At 37.5% G+C, this 21,558-nt stretch overlaps 1 protein-coding gene and 1 pseudogene across 9 annotated transcripts in view; one reads left to right on the top strand and one right to left on the bottom strand.

Annotated features, from left to right (window-relative positions):
- The window catches only part of DYNC1I1 (dynein cytoplasmic 1 intermediate chain 1), a 367,030-nt gene that overhangs the window by 312,957 nt on the left and 32,515 nt on the right, over positions 1-21,558 (bottom strand). The window contains exon 1 of one of the 9 annotated variants that reach the window (XM_077123377.1): positions 10,087-10,123. The exons of the other annotated variants lie outside the window; for them this stretch is intronic. The gene's annotated coding sequence lies outside the window, so the exon portion shown is untranslated. Of the gene's footprint in view, positions 1-10,086; positions 10,124-21,558 lie in introns of those variants that run through there. 9 annotated transcript variants of the gene reach the window in all.
- Positions 18,328-19,074, top strand: LOC143686240 (acidic leucine-rich nuclear phosphoprotein 32 family member E pseudogene; annotated as a pseudogene).

Raw genomic sequence — 21,558 nt, forward strand, 5'->3', positions numbered from 1 at the left:
TAATGTAACATGTATAAAAAGCAAATACAAAGCATCTATAATTTTCAGAGCACTTTTCAACAAGTAGTTACAGGACAGATCCCAGAGATTGTCATGGGCTGCCATACCATTCTCTCAGATTTTTCCTTCTACCTGCTCCAAAACATAGGAGGCTAGAAGGATTAAATATTTTTTATCATTTCAATCAACTTTTTTTCTTTTTTGTGAAAAATGACATGTATGCAAAAAAAAAAAGCAATAAATTTCAAAGCACAGCACAACAATTAGTTGTAGAACCTTACTAACCATTTTAAATATTTAATATTCCCTTCTCCATTTGGAAGCATCTGGTTTGCTTTATTTTCAAACATCAAGAGTCATTGTTAAAATAAAGATGTAGGGTCACCAGGCACTGGGAGCTGTGACCGGCAACCTGTCCTACACACGGGGACTAGCCGTCCTGCCTCCAGGTACGGGAATCAGCCCCCACCCCTATCCTTAGGCCATCTTCCCAGCTGCCCCCACACCCCCTGCAGTCAGCAGGGAGGAGGTGCCTTAGGAGCGCTGCCTGCTGGGAAGAAGCAATACATGCAGCCTGGCAACTTCCTATCTACCTCGTTTTTTTAAAATATGTTTTTTTCCTATATTTTTCAATTATTATTATTTTTTTATTTTTATATATCTATATTATTTACTAACTTTTTACATTTAAAATTTTCTCTTCCATGAGTCCCACTCTGAGTTCATTCCCAATATATCTTAGACAAGAGACCTGCCCTACAAGAAATACTAAAGAGAGTCCTGTCAGATGAAATAAAAAGATGGGAGGTCTGGAGGAGGGCACAGAATTGAAGAGTTCCAGTAAGGGTAATTTAAAGGATAAAAAGAGAGAGAGAAAAAAGAATATATAGATCTGATGAATAAAAACTAAAGGTTAAGGTGGTAGATTAAAGAACCGCTTTTATAGTTATAACTCTGAATGTTAACAGGCTAAACTCACCAATTAAAAGATACAGATTGACAGACTGGATTGAAAAATATAATCCATCTATATGCTGTTTATAAAAAATGCATCTTAAACCCAAGGACGCAAATGATTGAAAGTGAAAGGATGGAAAAAGGTGTTCTATGCAAGCTATAACCGAAAGAAAGCAGGTGCAGTTATACCAATATCAGAAAAAATAGACTTAAATGTAAAGACTTCATAAGAGACAAAGGACACTACATATTAATCAAAGGGACAATTCACCAAGAGAAAATAGCAATCATAATGTTTATGCTCCCAATTAAGGAGCACCAAAGTACATGAGGCAAACACTGGCAAAACTGAAGGGAGCAATAGGCATTTCCCAAATAATAGTGGAGCCTTCAATACACCATTCTCCACTATAGCTAGAACAACCAGGCAGAAGATCAACAAGAAAATAGGGAGCCTAAACAATGCAATAAATGAATTAGACTAATAGACATATATAGATCATTACACCCCAAAACACCAGTATATGCATTCTTCTCTAGTGTAAATGGAACATTCTCCAGGATAGATCATATGTTGGGACACAGAATAAGTCTTTATAAATTTAATAAGATTGAAATTCTCCAAAGGAGCTTCTCTGACTCCAAAGAAATGAAGCTGGAAATTAATAGTCACCAAAGAAGCAGAGCTTTCACAAGTATATGGAGATTAAACAATACACTCTTAAATAATCAGTGGTTCAAACAAGAAATTGATAGAGAAACCAGTAAATAACTGGAGACAAATGATTATGAGAATATAACGTAACAGAGCTTAAGGGATGTGGTAAAGGCGGTGCCAAGAGGAAAATTTATTGCCCTAAATACCTATATTAAAAAACAAGAATGAGCAAAAATTGAGGACTTACCTGTTCTGCCTGGAGAAATTAGAGAAAGAATAGCAAGCTAACAACAAAGAAATTAAAAAAAGAGAAATAATAAAGAATAAAGCAGAAATAAATGAACTGGAGAAAAAAACATAATAGAAAGAATAAACAAAACCAAAAGCTGGTTCTTTGAGAAAATCAGTAAAATCAATGAACACCTAGCTCAACTAACAAAGAAAAAGAGAGAGAGGATGCAAATAAACAAAATCAGAAATGAGAGGGAATCATTACCATGGATCCTTGAGAAATTTTAAAAATATAAGAAAATACTATGAACAAATATATGCCAACAAACTAGACAGCTTAGATGAAATGAACAAATTTCTAGAAACACAAGAGCCACCTATACTGACTCAAAAAGAAATAGAAGATCTCAACAAACCAATTACAAATAAAAAGATTCAATCAGTCATCAAAAATCTTCCCACAAAGAAATGCCCAGGACCAGATGGCTTCACAGGGTAATTTAATCAAACATTCCAAAAAGAACTAATAAGACTCCTGATCAAATTCTTCCAAAAAACTAAGGAAAAAGGAGCACTACCTAACTCATTTTATGAAGCTAATATCACTTTAAAACCTAAACTGGACAAAGACGCTACAAAGAGAACTATAGACCAATCTCTCTAATGAACATAGATACAAAAATTATCAACAAAATACTAGCAAATTGAATCCAATGACACATTAAAAAAAATTATACAGCATGACCAAGTGGGGTTTATACCACAAATGCAAGGGTGGCTCAATACAAGAAAATCAATTAATATAATACTGCACATTAACAAATCAAAAGGGAAAAATCACATGATTATTTTGATTGATGCCAAAAAAACATTCAACAAAATTCAGCATCCTTCCCTGATAAAAACACTTAAAAATGTAGGAATCAAAGGAAATTCCTCAATATCATAAAGGGCATATGAAAAACCCATAGCTAACATCATACTTAATGATGAGAGATTAAAAGTATTCCCCTTAAGATTGGAAATGAGATAAGAATACCAACTGTCACTACTATTATTCCACATTGCACTAGAAGTCCTAGCTGGAGCAATTAGACAGGAGAAAGACATAAAAGGCATCCAAATAGGAAAGGAAGAAGTAAAACTTTCATTATTTGCAGATGACATGATCCTATACTTGGGAAACTCTGAGAAATCTATGACAAAACTATTTGAACTAATGAACAAGTTCAGCAAAGTGGTGGGATACAAGATTTATGTGCAAAAATCAGTAATGTTTCTTTATAAAAGTAATGACCTATTTGAGGAGAAAATTAAGGAAAATACCAACCAAAAGAATTAGGTATCTAGGGATAAGCGTAACCATGGATGACAAGGACTTGTTACACAGAAAACCACAAAACATTGCTAAGAGAAATTTTTTTAATGAACTAAATAGATGGAAAGAAATTTCATTCTCATGAATAGGAAGGCTGAATAACATTAAGATGTCAATTCTATCCAAATTGATCTACAGATTCAATGCAATACCAATCAAAATCCCAACAACCTATTTTGAAGACTTGGTGAAGCTTGTTATCAAATTTATTTGGAAGGGAAAGAGACCACAAATAGCTAAAGATATTCTAAAATTGAAGAGCGAAGTGGGAGAACTAGCACTTCATGACTCTAAAGCCTACTATAAAACCATTATGGTCAAAACAGCATGGTACTGGCACAAAGATAGAAATATCAACCAATGGAACCAAATCAAGAGTGTGGAGATAGACCATCAAGTCTATGGATAATTGATCTTTGGTAAAGCCCCCAAATCCACTGAACCAGAATAGAATAGTCTTTTCAATAAATGGTCATGGGAGGATTGATATCAATTTCCAAAAGAATGAAAGAGGACCGACCCCTTACATCCTATACAAAAATTAATTAAAAGTGGATTAAAGACCTAAATACAAGAGCCAGTACCATAAAATTTCTAGAAGAAAACATAGGGAAACATCTTCAAGATCTAGTAATAGGATGTAGCGTCTTAAACTTTACATGTAAAGCACAAACAGTGAAAGAAAAAATAGATAAATGGGAACTCCTTAAAATTAAAAGCTTCTGTGCCTTAAAAGAATTTGTCAAAAAGGTAAAGAGGTAGCCAACTCAATGGCAGAACATATTTGGAAACCACATAACTGCTTGATATCCTGTGTACATAATGAAATTATCTAGCTTGACAACAAAAGAACAAACAACCCAATTATAAAATGAGCAGAGGATATGAATAGACACTTTTCCAAAGAGCAAATTTCATTAGTATTAGGGAAATGCAAATCAAAATGACATGAGATATCAATGTACACCTATAAGAATGGCAGCTAGCAAATAAAAAACACTACAAATGTTGGAGAGGATATGGAGAAATTGGAACACTTATCCATTGTTGATAGGAATTTATAATGGTGCAGCTGCAGTGGAAAACAATTTGGCAATTCCTCAGAAAACTAAATATTGAGTTGCCCTATAATCTGCAGTACCAATGTTCAGTATCTGACCAGAAGAGCTGAAACAGTGACATGAACAGACATTTGCACACCAGTGTTCATAGCAGCATTATTCACAATTGCCAAAAGATGGAAACAACCCAAGTGCCCATCAACAGATAGGTGGATAAACAAAATATGGTATATACATACCATGGAATATTATGCAGCAGTAAGATGAAACGAGGTCCTGAAGTATATGACAAAGTGGATGAGCCTAGAGGACATAATGCTGAGTGAAATAAGTTAGACACAAAAGGACAGGTACTGTACGATTTTGCTTTTATGACTCTAGTTAAGATAACTCAGAGGTTGCACTGTAGAATATAACACACCTAGAACTAAACAGAAGCTAGAGATAGGGGGAAGGCTACCCAATGAGGTTGAACTTAAATGTAAGGGAACAGATAGAAGTGATGGTAGGGTTATAAGTAGCATTGCCATATTGAAGGTGAATATGATTGAAAGGGGATATATAGTGCCATGTATTCCACTGATTAAATCTAAAATTATAAATAAGTTCTCACATGAACTACTTCAAAGGTTTGATATTGGACAGAGTCAATAGTAGAGGGGCATGGGGGAAAACCATAATTGAATGCTATTGCCAATAGTTAACAGGAAAACATCAACAGTATCACACACTACCAGAGCAAATGACTGGGGGAGAGGGACAAGAGGTAAGGGGTAGTTTGATTTGTTATTTGGTGAAGTTGTGTTTGTTGGTTCTTTGTCTCTATGGACCAATGAAAATTACCTGAAATTGAGAGTGCCACTGATTGTACAACCAAGTGAAGATACTGTAAGAGATGGTTTGTTTATTTTGGACATTATCCATGATGTCCAATAGATGATGGGAGCCAAAAGGTACAATGACTAAAAAACAGAATGGCAAACTGTGGTACATTTATATGATGGAATATGGTGTGGCTACAAAAAGGAAGGACGTTGAGAGGCACGCAATGAACTGAATAAACCTTGGGGATAACGTGTTATGCAAACTAAGCCTGAAAGTATGCTAAGGTCTCGTCCAAAAAGTACCTAAGAAAATTGGAGCCCAGATTATAAGCCCTTACAGCAGCCACACTGTTTGAAATTGTAAATATATTTCTAGATTCTGAGACACTAAGCTATGTGTGTAATAGCTGGTATTTCCCTAGAACTCTGAATAACTCTGTGACACCTAAGACTCAGAAATGGGGTGCTGCAGCCCAAAAAGTTGGCATAGCTACATATAAAAACAGTTAAAGTAACCAAAAAATAGATCAGTCCTCAATTAAAGATAAAAATGAAGCCTATCTGGCTGGGACTAAGGTAAACCAGAATACAGGGTGGAAGATGTTAGTGTATGTACTCTAGACATTCACTTACTGTATGAGACTAAAGGCAGAGAGATTTATTATGTCTAGACCCTAAATTTTCTGTAACACACAATCTAATTCAAACTGTCTGGATAGCTCATTTAAACAACCCAAACTCTTGGAGTCCAGAATGGGAACAAGGCCTTGTAATTCTGTATAGTTTAATGTAATACCCAGATACATGTCAGACTATGGTGGGCTGAAAATTAAAAAGCATTGGGGGCAGTGCAGTGGTGGTTCAGGGACAGAATTCTTGCCTACCATGCTGGAGACCTGGGTTCGAGTCCCGGTGCCTGCCCATGCCAAAAAGAAAAAAAAAGAAAAATATAGTTGGATTACATTTTGGGTGGTGTGACAGTGGCTTGGGTGGTGTGATGGTGGCTCAGTGGCAGAAATCTTGCCTGCCATGCCAGAGACCCGGGTTCAACTCCTGGTGCCTGCCCATGTAGAAAAAAAGAAAATTATATATATATGTATATGGTATAGTCCCTTTAGGGTCCAAAGGAAAAATAAAATGGGGCTATTAAACTTTTCCATCTGGGAAACCCCGACTACCCTTTCAACCTTTGGGTACTCCCAAGAAAATAGGCCAAGCCCTTGATTTTGAGGCGTGCCCTTTTAAACTTAGTGGTGAAACTAAGACTACCTATAATGAGGCCCAAGAGTTGCTTCCAGGAAATCTCTTTTGTTGCTCAGATGTGGCCTCTCTCTCTCTCTCTAAGCCCAACTCTGAAAGGAAAATCATTACCCTCCCCATTACTTGGGACACAACATTTAGGGGTGAAAATCTCCATGAAAACATGGTACGTGGCTCCCAGGGATGAGTCTGGCCCTAGCACAATTGGATTGACAATGCCTTCTTGACAGAAAGGGGGAAAGTAGTATCATAAAATAAGGCATTAGTGGCTAAGAGAGATCAAATAGAGTCAAGAGGCTATTCTGGAGGCTACTCTTATGAAAGTATCAGTTAGTGCTAATGGCCATGTTCTGCTAAACCCCAACCAACATCACTCCTGTTAACACCTGGGGCTTGAATTGAGAATTTATAAAAGTTTCATGCACTAAGTTTGCTTCCTGGAACCTATAGATTCCAGAGCGTTCCTAGGCTAGATAAATCCTGAAACCCAGAGGGGTCAGCTTCTCCAAGATCACATCCCTCTATCCTTAAGTGTCGACATCTCTTCTCAATATGAAAAAGTCAGAAAGGGCATTGCCAAAAAATGTGGATTGGGAGAACAATCAAAGGAGAAGGGGGAGTTATAAAAGAGAAAATGGAATTTAACATATAAATATTATTGCTGAATCACTATATTGATATTTCTTTTAGTCTCCAGTGTTTTGGAGCAGCCAGAAGGAAAAATCTGTAATAGTGGAATGGTAACCTATAACAAACTCTGAAATCTGTTCCATAATTGCCTGTTGAAATGTACTTTGAAAATAATTGTTTTTTCTTTATTTTCTTTGTATATATGTTATATTTCACAATAAAAAAGTTTAAAAAATTAAATACATGAAAGTGTATTTTCCAGTGGAATTCTAGAGATTTTATCCATGCGTGAAGGAATAGCTTAAGAGTTGAGTCATTTACTCAAATCTACAGAGATCAGTGAATTTTACTAGTTGCATGGTCAAAGTGGCCCTTTGAATTTAACATCTTTTAGATTGCCTCTCTTTGTTTTTCTTCTGAGAGAAATCATGGTCACCTCAATCGGCAATGCCTGATGTCAGGATCCCAATGTGCTTTTTGAGGAATTTATGTCCACTCTACAAATATTCTATCAGGCATAGTTCCTCATAAAAATTTGGGGAAATCAGTATTTTTGCCTCCACTCACATATTATTAACTATTCCTTAAACTTTCAAGATAGCAAGAGAGAAGAGGAAGGGAGGCCTTTTCTAGTGATTATAACATCATCATCAAAGCACTATCAGTGTGCTTTATGTTGTATGGATATGATACAGTCATAGGTTATACTTAAGAATAGATTTAGATTTCATAGAAAGAGAAAACGATGCTTTAAGCATCGTTTTAACTTTTTAAAGTAAAAGAGCTGCACAAAGATTCTTCGTTAAATTCTTCTTAAAAATTTTCTAAGGTTAGCACTTAATTTGCAGGTTGTTTTCTCAAATGTTGAGGAAATGAGAGGAGAAAGGGTAGAAAGGCAGTCGTTGCTGGTTTTTAATAATTGAAATTTCACTACCCTTAGCAACATGTGTAATTCTATTATAACAACTAACATTCAGTAGATGCTTATTAAGCACTTACTATGGGCCAGAGGCACCAGAGATACAGCTTTCTCCTATGAGCCAAGCTCTTCCCAACGTGTTAGATCCCATTAGCATCTCCCCTTTAGTTGACGCACGGAAAACTGAGGTTTGGAGAGGGTATGTGACAGCGTGGAGAGGGTGAAGCCAGGATCCAAACTTGGGCTCTCTGATGTGAGAACCCAAGGGCTCCACCATATGCTATATTGCTACCATATCTTTTACTTTGGAATTGTATCAGGTCTACCAAAGCCAGGAAACAGAAAGCTGTGTTTTACACACAGGTATCTCAGAATTATAGTTTGGGCCAGGATGTCTACTCATATAGATATTTACTGTGACCTTGGACAAGTTGTTTAACTTCTCTGGGCTTCACGTTCTTCATTTATAAAATGGGATGCTAACAGGACCTACATTACAGAGCTGCCCAGAGAATTAAAGTAGTGCATATAAAATCCTTAGAAAAAATGTTACGTACACAGTGAGCACTATTATTCAATCTTGGGAAGTATTTATTTCTTATAATTATTTTCTTGTAGATGTTCAAGTCTCTAGGGGTGTGGATATTTTTTTAGCTCTCTATTTCTGATTTTGGGGAATGGTGAGTGAGACAAAATAGTAGCAGCTGTTCAGTTGTTGGTGTTAACAGGAGAAAGCTGCACAGAATGGCAGTGAAAAAACACAATTATTTCAAGAGATACCGAAATGAAGAAAAAAATAGTATCCTGCATTTGAAGGATGGTTTCTAAAAGCTACCCCATGCTAACATGCAAACACACACACATGCTGATAAAAGTCTCTATAGCAATCAAAACCGGGGGAGTGGGATGATACAAAACAGCACATCAAACTCAAGACAATAAATACAAGGGGTAGGGCAAAAGGAGCAGGATGTAATGAGGCAATCACATTCTCAGAGGTCTCCTGAATCCCTGTCAGGCAGCTTTCCCCCACACTCATTCCCAGCCATTTTCCCTCTGCCACCCACTCCTGTCCCTGACGCAGCTGTGCTCAGGGCTCTGGGTGGGCTGTTTCTCTGGCTTCCTACTAACCATGTGTACGAGCCTCGTGCAGTCAGTCCCTCTCCCCATTTAATTCTACCTGACTCTGCCCCCCAGACCTTGCTAAACACTGGCCCTTCTGAGACTGTGATCAGGTGCCAATCGTGGATTTTGTTGTTTCCGCCAATGGTGGTATTTGAAACCATAGGAGGTTTCCTGAATCCTGGCCATAGCCAACCTTACAAATAATTTTTATGGATTCTGTTATAACGGTGGGTGGTAAGGAAGAAAAACATCAACACTAGCAGCAGAGTTTATGGGAGTCGTTATGAATGACTGACAATTACAGCTGGTGGAGAGTGTGCTCAGTCTCTGGAGTCCAGGGAAAAGAAACCCATGAAAAATTACCTCAGATATGACTCCTTTTAACTTCAGTTTACCTTTTCTTTTTTTTTTTTTTTTTCTGTTTTCAATATTTTTATTTTGAAGGTTCCTAAATAGGGGGCCTTTTTCTTTCTATGAGAGGGTATTTGTGTGGGGGGGAGAGAGAGGGGAGGGAGAGAGAGCAAGTGAGCTAGAGTAGATGTATTCTGGGTGGGTTGAGGCTGGGGGAAGTGCTGCAAATGGAGTGTCCAGGAAAAGTCAATCCTTTCATATTGACCTTTTGACCTCACTCTGTCTACCTCTTCTTTATCATTTTGCTAAGAAAAAAAAAGAGAAAGAAAAAAATCATCTCCTCCTTAGAACTGAGTCCTACTATTTGGAAAGAGGCAGGGAAAGGAGGTGTGGGGAGGGGATGACTTTCATAGGCATATCCAGCTTATCAAAGGTCTTAGAGACCTGTACAGACTCCTTTTTTACCTTCTAACTGTTATTTGCAAGTCTGCTTCAAAATAGTAACCACCCACCAATGCCCAATAAGACCCTTCCATTTCCTTTTTGCTTTCCCACATCACATTGGTTATATCCAACAAGCTTAAATTTTATCAGCTCGAAATTTAATCTATGGGAGAGGACTGGCCTTCTCCCCTTGTTGGGTTGGAAGTTCTATCCCACATCCATGGCTGAGCTTGCATGGGCCCTCTTACCTTTCTCCTTCACCATCCACCTTCCTGCTTCTCCTTGCAGTGGTGAGGTAGGCTCCTCTTTGTCTCACTTGTAGTGTACTTTTTTTTTTTGTATGCTGTACTGTGGGGTCATATTTCATTATTTTTCCATGTGAGTATCCTGTTATTGCATCACCATTTGCTGAACTTTTGTTTGCTTGTTTCTGATTGTTTTGCTTGTTTTTTTGTTTTTTTGGGAAGCGCAAGGACTGGGAATTGAACCTGGGTCTCCCACATGGTAGGTGATAATTCTACCACTGAACTACCCTTGCACCCCCTGAGTGTATTAATTTTGTCTTAGGTAAATGTCAGTGTCCTCAGGGTTAGGAAGCTTCCCTTTAACATGTATCAGTCTTTATTCAGTAACATAGAGTCTACCTAATTATCTGGGACCCTTCCAGTAATCAGTTATCATGCTATCACAGGCCCACCTGACACTGCTCTTGGGTGACGGTATTTTATTTTTCAATGTTATATTGTCCTAGAGAAGCAAGCAATCTTTCAGCCTTTTGGGGTTTTCTTTTTTTTTCAATATCAATGGTGGCATTTTTTTTTATTAATTAAAGAAAAAAAGAAATTAACACAACATTTAGAAATCATTCCATTCTACATATGCAATCAGTAATTCTTAACGTCATCACCTAGATGCATGATCATCATTTCTTAGTACATTTGCATCGATTTAGGAAAAGAACTATCGAAACAACAGAAAAAGATATAGAATGTTAATATAGAGAAAATAATAATAATAATAATAATAATAATAATAATAATAAAAAAGAAAAGGAAAAAGAAAAAAAACAAAAGACACAGACAAACAAACAAACAAAAAAACTATAGCTCAGATGCAGCTTCATTCAGTGTTTTAACATGATTACTTTACAATTAGGTATTATTGTGCTGTCCATTTTTGAGTTTTTGTATCTAGTCCTGTTGCACAGTCTGTATCCCTTCAGCTCCAATTACCCATTATCTTACCCTGTTTCTAACTCCTGCTGGTCTCTATTACCAATGACATATTCCAAGTTTATTCTCGAATGACGGTTCACATCAGTGGGACCATACAGTATTTGTCCTTTAGTTTTGGGCTAGACTCACTCAGCATAATGTTCTCTAGGTCCATCCGTGTTATTACATGCTTCATAAGTTTATCCTGTCTTAAAGCTGCATAATATTCCATCGTATGTATATACCACAGTTTGTTTAGCCACTCGTCTGTTGATGGACATTTTGGCTGTTTCCATCTCTTTGCAATTGTAAATAATGCTGCTATAAACATTGGTGTGCAAATGTCCGTTTGTGTCTTTGCCCTTAAGATCTCTGAGTAGATACCTAGCAATGGTATTGCTGGGTCATATGGCAATTCTATATTCAGTTTTTTGAGGAACCGCCAAACTGCCTTCCACAGTGGTTGCACCATTTGACATTCCCACCAACAGTGGATAAGTGTGCCTCTTTCACCGCATCCTCTCCAGCACTTGTCATTTTCTGTTTTGTTGATAATGGCCATTCTGGTGGGTGTGAGATGATATCTCATTGTGGTTTTGATTTGCATTTCTCTAATGGCCAGGGACATTGAGCATCTCTTCATGTGCCTTTTGGCCATTTGTATTTCCTCTTCTGAGAGGTGTCTGTTCAAGTCTTTTTCCCATTTTGTAATTGGGTTGGCTGTCTTTTTGTTGTTGAGTTGAACAATCTCTTTATAAATTCTGGATACTAGACCTTTATCTGATATGTCGTTTCCAAATATTGTCTCCCATTGTGTAGGCTGTCTTTCTACTTTCTTGATGAAGTTCTTTGATGCACAAAAGTGTTTAATTTTGAGGAGCTCCCATTTATTTATTTCTTTCTTCGGTGCTCTTGCTTTAGGTTTAAGGTCCATAAAACCACCTCCACTTGTAAGTTTCATAAGATATCTCCCTACATTTTCCTCTAACTGTTTTATGGTCGTAGACCTAATGTTTAGATCTTTGATCCATTTTGAGTTAACTTTTGTATAGGGTGTGAGATACGGGTCCTCTTTCATTCTTTTGCATATGGATATCCAGTTTTCTAGGCACCATTTATTGAAGAGACTGTTCTCTCCCAGGTGAGTTGGCTTGACTGCCTTATCAAAGATCAAATGTCCATAGATGAGAGGGTCTATATCTGAGCACTCTATTCGATTCCATTGGTCGATATATCTATCTTTATGCCAATACCATGCTGTTTTGACCACTGTGGCTTCATAATATGCCTTAAAGTCTGGCAGCGTGAGACCTCCAACTTCGTTTTTTCTCCTCAAGATACTTTTAGCAATTCGGGGCACCCTTGATTCCAGATAAATTTGCTTATTGGTTTTTCTATTTCTGAAAAATAAGTTGTTGGGATTTTGATTGGTATTGCATTGAATCTGTAAATCAATTTAGGTAGGATTGACATCTTAACTATATTTAGTCTTCCAATCCATGAACACGGTATGCCCTTCCATCTATTTAGGTCTTCTGTGATTTCTTTTAACAGTTTTTTGTAATTTTCTTTGTATAGGTTTTTTGTCTCTTTAGTTAAATTTATTCCTAGGTATTTTATTATTTTAGTTGCAATTGTAAATGGGATTCGTTTCTTGATTTCCCCCTCAGCTTGTTCATTGCTAGTGTATAGAAATGGTACAGATTTTTGAATGTTGATCTTGTAACCTGCTACTTTGCTGTACTCATTTATTAGCTCTAGTAGTTTTGTTGTGGATTTTTCCGGGTTTTCGACGTATAGTATCATATCGTCTGCAAACAGTGATAGTTTTACTTCTTCCTTTCCAATTTTGATGCCTTGTATTTCTTTTTCTTGTCTAATTGCTCTGGCTAGAACCTCCAACACGATGTTGAATAATAGTGGTGATAATGGACATCCTTGTCTTGTTCCTGATCTTAGGGGGAAAGTTTTCAATTTTTCCCCATTGAGGATGATATTAGCTGTGGGTTTTTCATATATTCCCTCTATCATTTTAAGGAAGTTCCCTTGTATTCCTATCTTTTGAAGTGTTTTCAACAGGAAAGGATGTTGAATCTTGTCAAATGCCTTCTCTGCATCAATTGAGATGATCATGTAATTTTTCTGCTTTGATTTGTTGATATGGTGTATTACATTAATTGATTTTCTTATGTTGAACCATCTTTGCATACCTGGGATGAATCCTACTTGGTCATGATGCATAATTCTTTTAATGTGTTGTTGGATCCGATTTGCTAGAATTTTGTTGAGGATTTTTGCATCTATATTCATTAGAGAGATTGGTCTGTAGTTTTCTTTTTTTGTAATATCTTTGCCTGGTTTTGGTATGAGGGTGATGTTGGCTTCATAGAATGAATTAGGTAGCTTTCCCTCCACTTCAATTTTTTTGAAGAGTTTGAGTAGAGTTGGTACTAATTCTTTCTGGAATGTTTGATAGAATTCACATGTGAAGCCGTCTGATCCTGGACTTTTCTTTTAAGGGAGCTTTTGAATGACTAATTCAATTTCTTTACTTGTGATTGGTTTGTTGAGGTCATCTATGTCTTCTTGAGTCAAAGTTGGTTGCTCATGTCTTTCCAGGAACCCGTCCATTTCCTCTAAATTGTTGTATTTATTAACGTAAAGTTGTTCATAGTATCCTGTTATTACCTCCTTTATTTCTGTGAGGTCAGTATTTATGTCTCCTCTTCCATTTCTGATCTTATTTATTTGCATCCTCTCTCTTCTTCTGTTTGTCAATCTTGCTAAGGGCCCATCAATCTTATTGATTTTCTCATAGAACCAACTTCTGGTCTTATTGATTTTCTCTATTGTTTTCATGTTTTCAATTTCATTTATTTCTGCTCTAATCTTTGTTATTTCTTTCCTTTTACTTGCTTCGGGGTTAGTTTGCTGTTCTTTCTCCAGTTCTTCCAAGTGGACAGTTAATTCCTGCATTTTTGCCTTTTCTTCTTTTCTGATATAGGCATTTAGGGCAATAAATTTCCCTCTTAGCACTGCCTTTGCTGTGTCCCATAGGTTTTGATATGTTGTGCTTTCATTTTCATTTGCCTCGAGATATTTACTAATTTCTCTTGCAATTTCTTCCTTGACCCATTCGTTGTTTAAGAGTGTGTTGTTGAGCCTCCACATATTTGTGAATTTTCTGGCACTCCGCCTATTATTGATTTCCAACTTCATTCCTTTATGATCCGAGAAAGTGTTGTGTATGATTTCAATCTTTTTAAATTTGTTAAGACTTGCTTTGTGACCCAGCATATGGTTTATCTTTGAGAATGATCCATGAGCACTTGAGAAAAAGGTTTATCCTGCTGTTGTGGGATGTAATGTCCTATAAATGTTTGTTAAGTCTAGCTCATTTATTGTAATATTCAAATTCTCTATTTCTTATTGATCCTCTGTCTAGATGTTCTGTCCATTCATGAGAGTGGTGAATTGAAGTCTCCAACTATTATGGTATATGTGTCTATTTCCCTTTTCAGTGTTTGCAGTGTATTCCTCACGTATTTTGGGGCATTCTGGTTCGGTGTGTAAATATTTATGATTGTTATGTCTTCTTGTTTAATTGTTCCTTTTATTAGTAGATAGTGTCCTTCTTTGTCCCTTTTAACTGCTTTACATTTGAAGTCTAATTTGTTGGATATTAGTATAGCTACTCCTGCTCTTTTCTGGTTGTTATTTGCATGAAATATCTTTTCCCAACCTTTCACTTTCAACCTATGTCTATCTTTGGGTCTAAGATGTGTTTCCTGTAGACAGCATATAGAAGGATCCTGTTTTTTAATCCATTCTGCCAGTCTATGCCTTTTGATTGTGGAATTCAGTCCATTAACATTTAGTGTTATTACTGTTAGGATAATATTTTCCTCTACCATTTTGTCTTTTGTATTACGTATATGATATCTGATTTTCCTTCTTTCTACACTCTTCCCCATACCTCTCTCTTCTGTCTTTTCGTATCTGACTCTAGTGCTCCCTTATTATTTCTTGCAGAGCTGGTCTCTTGGTCACAAATTCTCTCAGTGACTTTTTGTCTGAAAATGTTTTCATTTCTCCCTCATTTTTGAAGGACAATTTTGCTGGATATAGAAGTCTTGGTTGGCAGTTTTTGTCTTTTAGTAATTTAAATATATCATCCCACTGTCTTCTAGCTTCCATGGTTTCTGCTGAGAAATCTACACATAGTCTTATTGGGGTTCCCTTGTATGTGATGGATTGTTTTTCTCTTGCTGCTTTCAAAATCCTCTCTTTCTCTTTGACCTCTGACATTCTAACTAGTAAGTGTCTTGGGGAATGCCTATTTGGGTCTATTCTCTTTGGGGTGTGCTGCACTTCTTGGATCTGTAATTTTAGGTCTTTCATAAGAGTTGGGAAATTTTCAGTGAAAATTTCTTCCATTAGTTTTTCTCCTCCTTTTCCCTTCTCTTCTCCTTCTTGGACACCCACAACATGTATATTTGTGCGCTTCATATTGTCATTCAGTTCCCTGATCCCCTGTTCAAATTTTTCCATTCTTTTCCCTATAGTTTCTGTTTCTTTTTGGAATTCAGATGTTCCATCCTCCAATTCACTAATTCTAGCTTCTGTCTCTTTAAATCTACCATTGTAGGTATCCATTGTTTTTTCCATCTTTTCTACTTTGTCCTTCACTCCCACAAGTTCTGTGATTTGTTTTTTCAGTTTTTCTATTTCTCCTTTTTGTTCAGCCCATGCCTTCTTCATGTTCTCCCTCAATTTATTGATTTGGTTTTTGAAGAGGTTTTCCATTTCTGTTCGTATATTCAGCATTAGTTGTCTCAGCTCCTGTATCTCATTTGAACTATTGGTTTGTTCCTTTGACTGGGCCATATCTTCAATTTTCCGAGCGTGATCCGTTATCTTCTGCTGGCGTCTGGGCATTTAATCAGATTTCCCTGGCTGTGGGATCCAGCAGGTTGAAAGATTTTTCTGTGAAATCTCTGGGCTCTGTTTTTCTTACCCTGCCCAGTAGGTGGCGCTCGTGGCGCTTGTCTGTCTGCGGGTCCCACCAGTAAAAGATGCTGTGGCTCCTTTAACTTTGGAGAACTCTCGCTGTAGGGGAGGGTCGCCAGCCTATGCGGTTTGGGGGAGTGCCAATCCAAATCTCCCAGCCGGCCCAGGAATCTGCGCGCAGGGAGGGTTGCCGGCCTCCACAGCCCAGGGGAGCACCCATCCAAATTTCCCAGTCAGCCCGGGGCGCCAAGCGTGGCGGGGGGGTGCCAGCTGCCACGGCCTTGGGGAGCGCCTATCCACTGTTCCCAGCGGACCGGGAAGCCACGCGCCCGGAAAGGACCCCGGTCGCCGGTCTTCACGGCCCGGGGGATCTCCGATTCAACTCTCCCAGCTGGTCCAGGGGGCTGCGCATGGTGGGGGGTGCGCCAGCTGCCGCGGCCTGCGGGAACCGCCTGTCCAATTCTCCCAGCAGACCCGGGAAGGAGGGAGGGAGGGACTCCGGCCGCCTGCCGCCCCGGCCCGGAGAAGTGCGCACCCCTCGGCGATCTCACCACAGCGGGTATTCCCAGCCAGTCAGCCGTTCCAGAACGGGGTACGCTGTCTTCTTGGTCTCCGTCGTGGCCCCGGGAGCTGTCCCGCACCGTTTCTACCTCCCTAGTAGCTGTTCTGGAGGAGGAACTAAGACCCACGCGTCTTACTAAGCCGCCATCATCTCCGGAAGTCTTTAGGGGTTTTCTTTTAATTTAAGTAATATATGAAGTTAAACAGCATTATTTTTCTCCCTCGTCATGAAAGTGGGTTAAACAAAAGCTGACACAACTGTAAGAAATTGAAAATGAAGCCAGAAAAATTACTTTTTAGGGACATCATTTTCATGCAATAGGAAATATACTCAATGAGTTTAATTTGTTTGTGTTTTTTTTTTCCCCTGATGGAGAGAGAATGTAGTTTCTCAGGCTTTGAGGCTCTTTTTGGTTAGTGGTGTCTAGCCCTAGATTTTTTTTTTTAATATCCAAAAGGAAGAACATATTCTAAATTATTTCAGTCCTTTCAAATGTATTGAGATTTGCTTTGGGACCCACTATATGGTCTCTCTTTTTGTATTCCATGTGCGGTTTAAAAATAATGTATGCTTTCCTGTTGATGATGGGAATGTTGTATAACTACCAATCTGGTTAAGTCAGTTGTTAGTGTGGTCTAAGCCTTCTGTTCTAGTTTGCTAGCTGCCAGAATGCAACGCATCAGAGACGAATTAGCTTTCAATAAAAGGGGATTTATTTCATTAGTTCTTCAGAGGAAAGGCAGCTAACTTTCAACTGAGGTTCTTTCTTACTTGGGAAGACACAGAGCGATCTCTGCTGGCCTTCTCACCAGGCCTCTGGGTTCCAACAACTTTCCCCAGGGTGATTTCTTTCTGCATCTCCAAAGGCCTAGGCTGAACTGCGAGTACTGAGATGAGGTATGCTGAGCTGCTTGGGCTGTGCTATATTGAACTCTCTCATTTAAGCACCAGCCAATTAAATCAAACATCATTCATTACAGCAGGCACACCTCTTTGCTGACTGCAGATGTAATGAGCAACAGATGAGATTCATCTATCATTAGCTCATGTCCATAGCAACAGATCTAGGTACCTTCACCTGGCCAAGTTGACAACTGAATCTAACTACCACACCTTCTATATCCTTACTGATTTTCTGTAAATTGTTCTAACAGGTACTGAAAGAAAAATATTGAAATCTCCAGTGAGTATCTCTACTGCTCCACTATCAATTTTTGCTTCTTGACCCGCAGGGTTTATCCCAGGAACAGGAGGTTGGTTTAACATTTAAAACTTAATCTCTGTGAAAATGTTTTGGTAATCAATTGTGGTGATCTTGTAGCACAACATGTATCTCTTCTTCAAAAATGGAATATTTTATGATATATGTATATAAACAAAATAAATAAATTAAAAAAATCAATCACTGTAGGAAGGGGAAGGAACTGCGGCATGTGTGTGTGTGTGTGCACGTATGTGTGTGTGTGTGTTTGTGTGTGTGTGGTCAAGGAGGTGGATGGGGGCAGCCGAGTTCGAGTCCCAACTCCTTGGACCCCATTTACTATTCTCTTCTTTCTTCTCCACACCTATCTGTTGGTGGTGAGTGTTCTATTTGCATTTATTTTCATTCATTTCTACATCTTTTAAAATTCGGGGTTGGGGGTAGTAGGAAAGACAGGAAAAAGGAAAGGAGGAGAGTGGTAGGAGAAGAGGAGGAGAAGGACATGGAGCTGAAGAAGAGGATAAACCTGGAGTTAAGGAACAGAGCTCCCGAGAGGTAACAGAGTTAGTCTGTGCCAATAGGCAAGTTGAGAGCCTCAGTGATACTTTTAAAGAACTAGAGTTTCTGATTATGCTAATGTGGAACTAAGTTCGCTGGCCTGGCTTCCCAGCTTAAATAAACTTCAAAAGTTGGAACTTAGTGACAATATAATTTCTGGAGGTTTGGAAGTGCTGGAAGAGAAATGTCCAAATCTTACCTATCTCCATCAGAGTGGGAGCAAAATCAAAAATCTCAGCTCTGAAAAATCTAAAAAAATTTGAGAAGTCTCCTCTGATTTAGCTGTGAGATCACAAACTGGGAAGATTACAGAGAAAGTACGTTTGAACTACTGCAGCAAATCACATACTTGGATGGATTTCATAAGGAGGATGACGAACACCAGGCTCTGAAGGGGAGGGGGAGGAGGATGGAGATGAAGGTGATGAAGAGGAAGCTGGTCTACCTGAAGGATACAGAGAAGAGGAAGATGAGAAGGAGGAAGATGAGGATGAAAATGCAACAGGCTCAGAACTGGGAGAGGGAGAAGAAGTGGGTATGCCCTGCCTTCTCACACTTAATGAAAGGAGAAATTAAGGATAAAGAAGATGGTGATGACTATGTTGAAGAAAGAGAGGAAGAGGAAGAAGGTCTTCGAGGGAAGAAGAGGAAATGAGATGCTGAAGATGATGGAGAGGAAGAAGATGACTAGACCATTCTCAGACTAGATTCTCTAATGTTCTTGGGTTTTCAGCAGAGCGGTCACATCTTCTTTGTTTCTTCATATATGACAGCTATCCCTATCGAAGATAAAGTGTACCTTTTTATAGGAAAACTGTGGTTTTACTATTTTTGCCTTTTTGTCATTCCAAATAAAGATTTACCACTCTGTTGAATATATTGTATGTAGAGAAAACTTTTCATTGACCCACCATTGTGAATTTCCCTAGCAAGTATTTGGAATCTTAAGTTTTCTAATTCAAGTTCACTGTATTAGTCATTTTTAACACATAATTAAAACATAATAGCTTTTATGTTTTACACAGGTTTAGTATGGTGCATTTCATTCATAAGGTTTTAAAATTAATTTGAAATCACAGTAGGCTTTAACGTGATATGGCAATAGTCTCTTGAATGATAGGTTGGTGTTTTTTAGAGGTAATCCAGAAATCTTCAATTCAAAGACAATGTCTTTTTTTTTTTAGCTAAGAATATTTGGGTACTTTTTGTCATATGTGTAACTTGGGAAGTAGAAGCAGAATCATAAAGGTTCTTTACAGCAATGAGTTCATGGATTTTGTGGAGGCTTCTGAAACTTCTGTTAAGCCCAGAAACCAATAAGATTTTATTTTTGAAGGTAAAATTGCATATATTAATAGCATATATCAGAGATATGCAGGTGAGTCCTTTATTCTTCAAGCTGCAGATCATGACATGCCAGGGGTTTATTTTGTTTTGTGTTTAGGTGTACATTCTTTTTCCTCTCAACAATTCTTTTATGATCACCTTCCTTTCTTGTCTCACTTCCCTCCCTCCATCTCAAAAAAAAGTTGGAAAACTTGTGGATACCCAGGAAAACCTAAAAGTTTTTCAGAACCGCTCTTTCAGATCTTAGCTCTGAACAATTAAGTTAAAGGAATAGAGTATTTTCTCAGATACAAAAAGATTCAACAAAATAAGAACAGAAAGAAATTTCTTCAGTTAATAGTGGGTATTTATGAAAACACTAGATAGTACTTAATGGTGAAATATTGAATGGAGTCTCCTAAGATTGGGAACAATGCAAGGATGTTTGCTCCCACTACTTTCCCCCAGGACTGTACTGCATGTTCTAGCAATGCAATAAAGAAAGTAAAGGATAAAAAGGCATTAGGATTGGAAAAGAAGTAAAACTTTCTTTATCTCTAAATGATATGATCATGTATGAAGAATATCCAAATGAATCGATAAAGACTACTAGGTCCAATGAGTGAATTCAGGATTCAAGGTCAATATACAAAAATTGATTGTATTTTATATAATAGAAGCAAAAATGTGGAAGATGAAATTTAAAAATCCATACCATTTACAGTAGCATCAAAACATAACATACCAAGAATAAATGAATGAAATACATTAAGAAAACCTCTGTATCAAAAATTTCAAAATCTTTCTGACAAATATATTAAAGAAGAGCTAAAATATGGAGAAACAGCCCATGTTTGTAGGTTAGAAATATCATTTTTTTAAATGCCAATTCTTTCAAAACTGATTTATTTGTTCAATCCCACTACAATAATAAAAATCCCAGCAGCATGTCATGTAGAAATTGGCTGACACTAATATGTATATGAGATTTGAAAACTTAAAATAGCTACAGCCACCTTGAAAAAGAATAACAGAGGATTTCTAATACTTGATTTTTATTATTTACCTGGTTTTGATCCTTATTCTAAAGTCATTAATTAAGAGGGTGTGAAATTGTTGCAAGAGTGGACAAATAGGTAAATGGGGTGGAATAGCTTCCAGAATTTGATCCACAATAAAAATGTCAATTGAATTTCCACAAATGTGCCAATGTAATTCAATGGAACATCTTTTCAATAAATGGTGCTGCTTCAACAGATACATGTATGGAAAAAATGAATCTTGACTCATATCTTTCACACAAAAATTAACTGAATATAATTTGGATACATAAGCTCTGTGTTCTTGGGATAGACAAATATTTCTTTGAAAGAATGGAAAAAACATTAAAAAACAAAAGAAAAACTTTCTAAACTGGGCTTTGAAAAAAGTGAAAATATCTGTTCGTCATAAAACATTGTTCAAATGGCAAGTCACAGATGGAGAAATTATTTGATTTTCATATATCTGACAAAGAATTTGTATTTGGAGTGTTTAAAGAACTGCACATCAATAAAGACAATTCAAATAACCCAGTTAAATGGGTTAAAGATATTCAATGAAAGAGGAAATATGAATGTTCAGTAAGCATATAAAAAGATTGTCAACATTGTTGCTCATTAGGGAAATGAAGACTAAAACCACAATAGATACACCATATACCTTTAGAGTGGCTAGAATTATAAACCATAACCATGCTGGCTGTTTGGGAGGTTGGTGTGCAACTGCATAGCTCACACTTTTTTTGGCAAGAGAATAAAATGCTGCCATCACTTTAAGAATTTATTAGCTTCTTATAAAATTAAATGTA

Source organism: Tamandua tetradactyla, chromosome 1, assembly GCF_023851605.1.
Source record: "Tamandua tetradactyla isolate mTamTet1 chromosome 1, mTamTet1.pri, whole genome shotgun sequence".
Classification (NCBI taxonomy): Eukaryota; Metazoa; Chordata; class Mammalia; order Pilosa; family Myrmecophagidae; genus Tamandua; species Tamandua tetradactyla.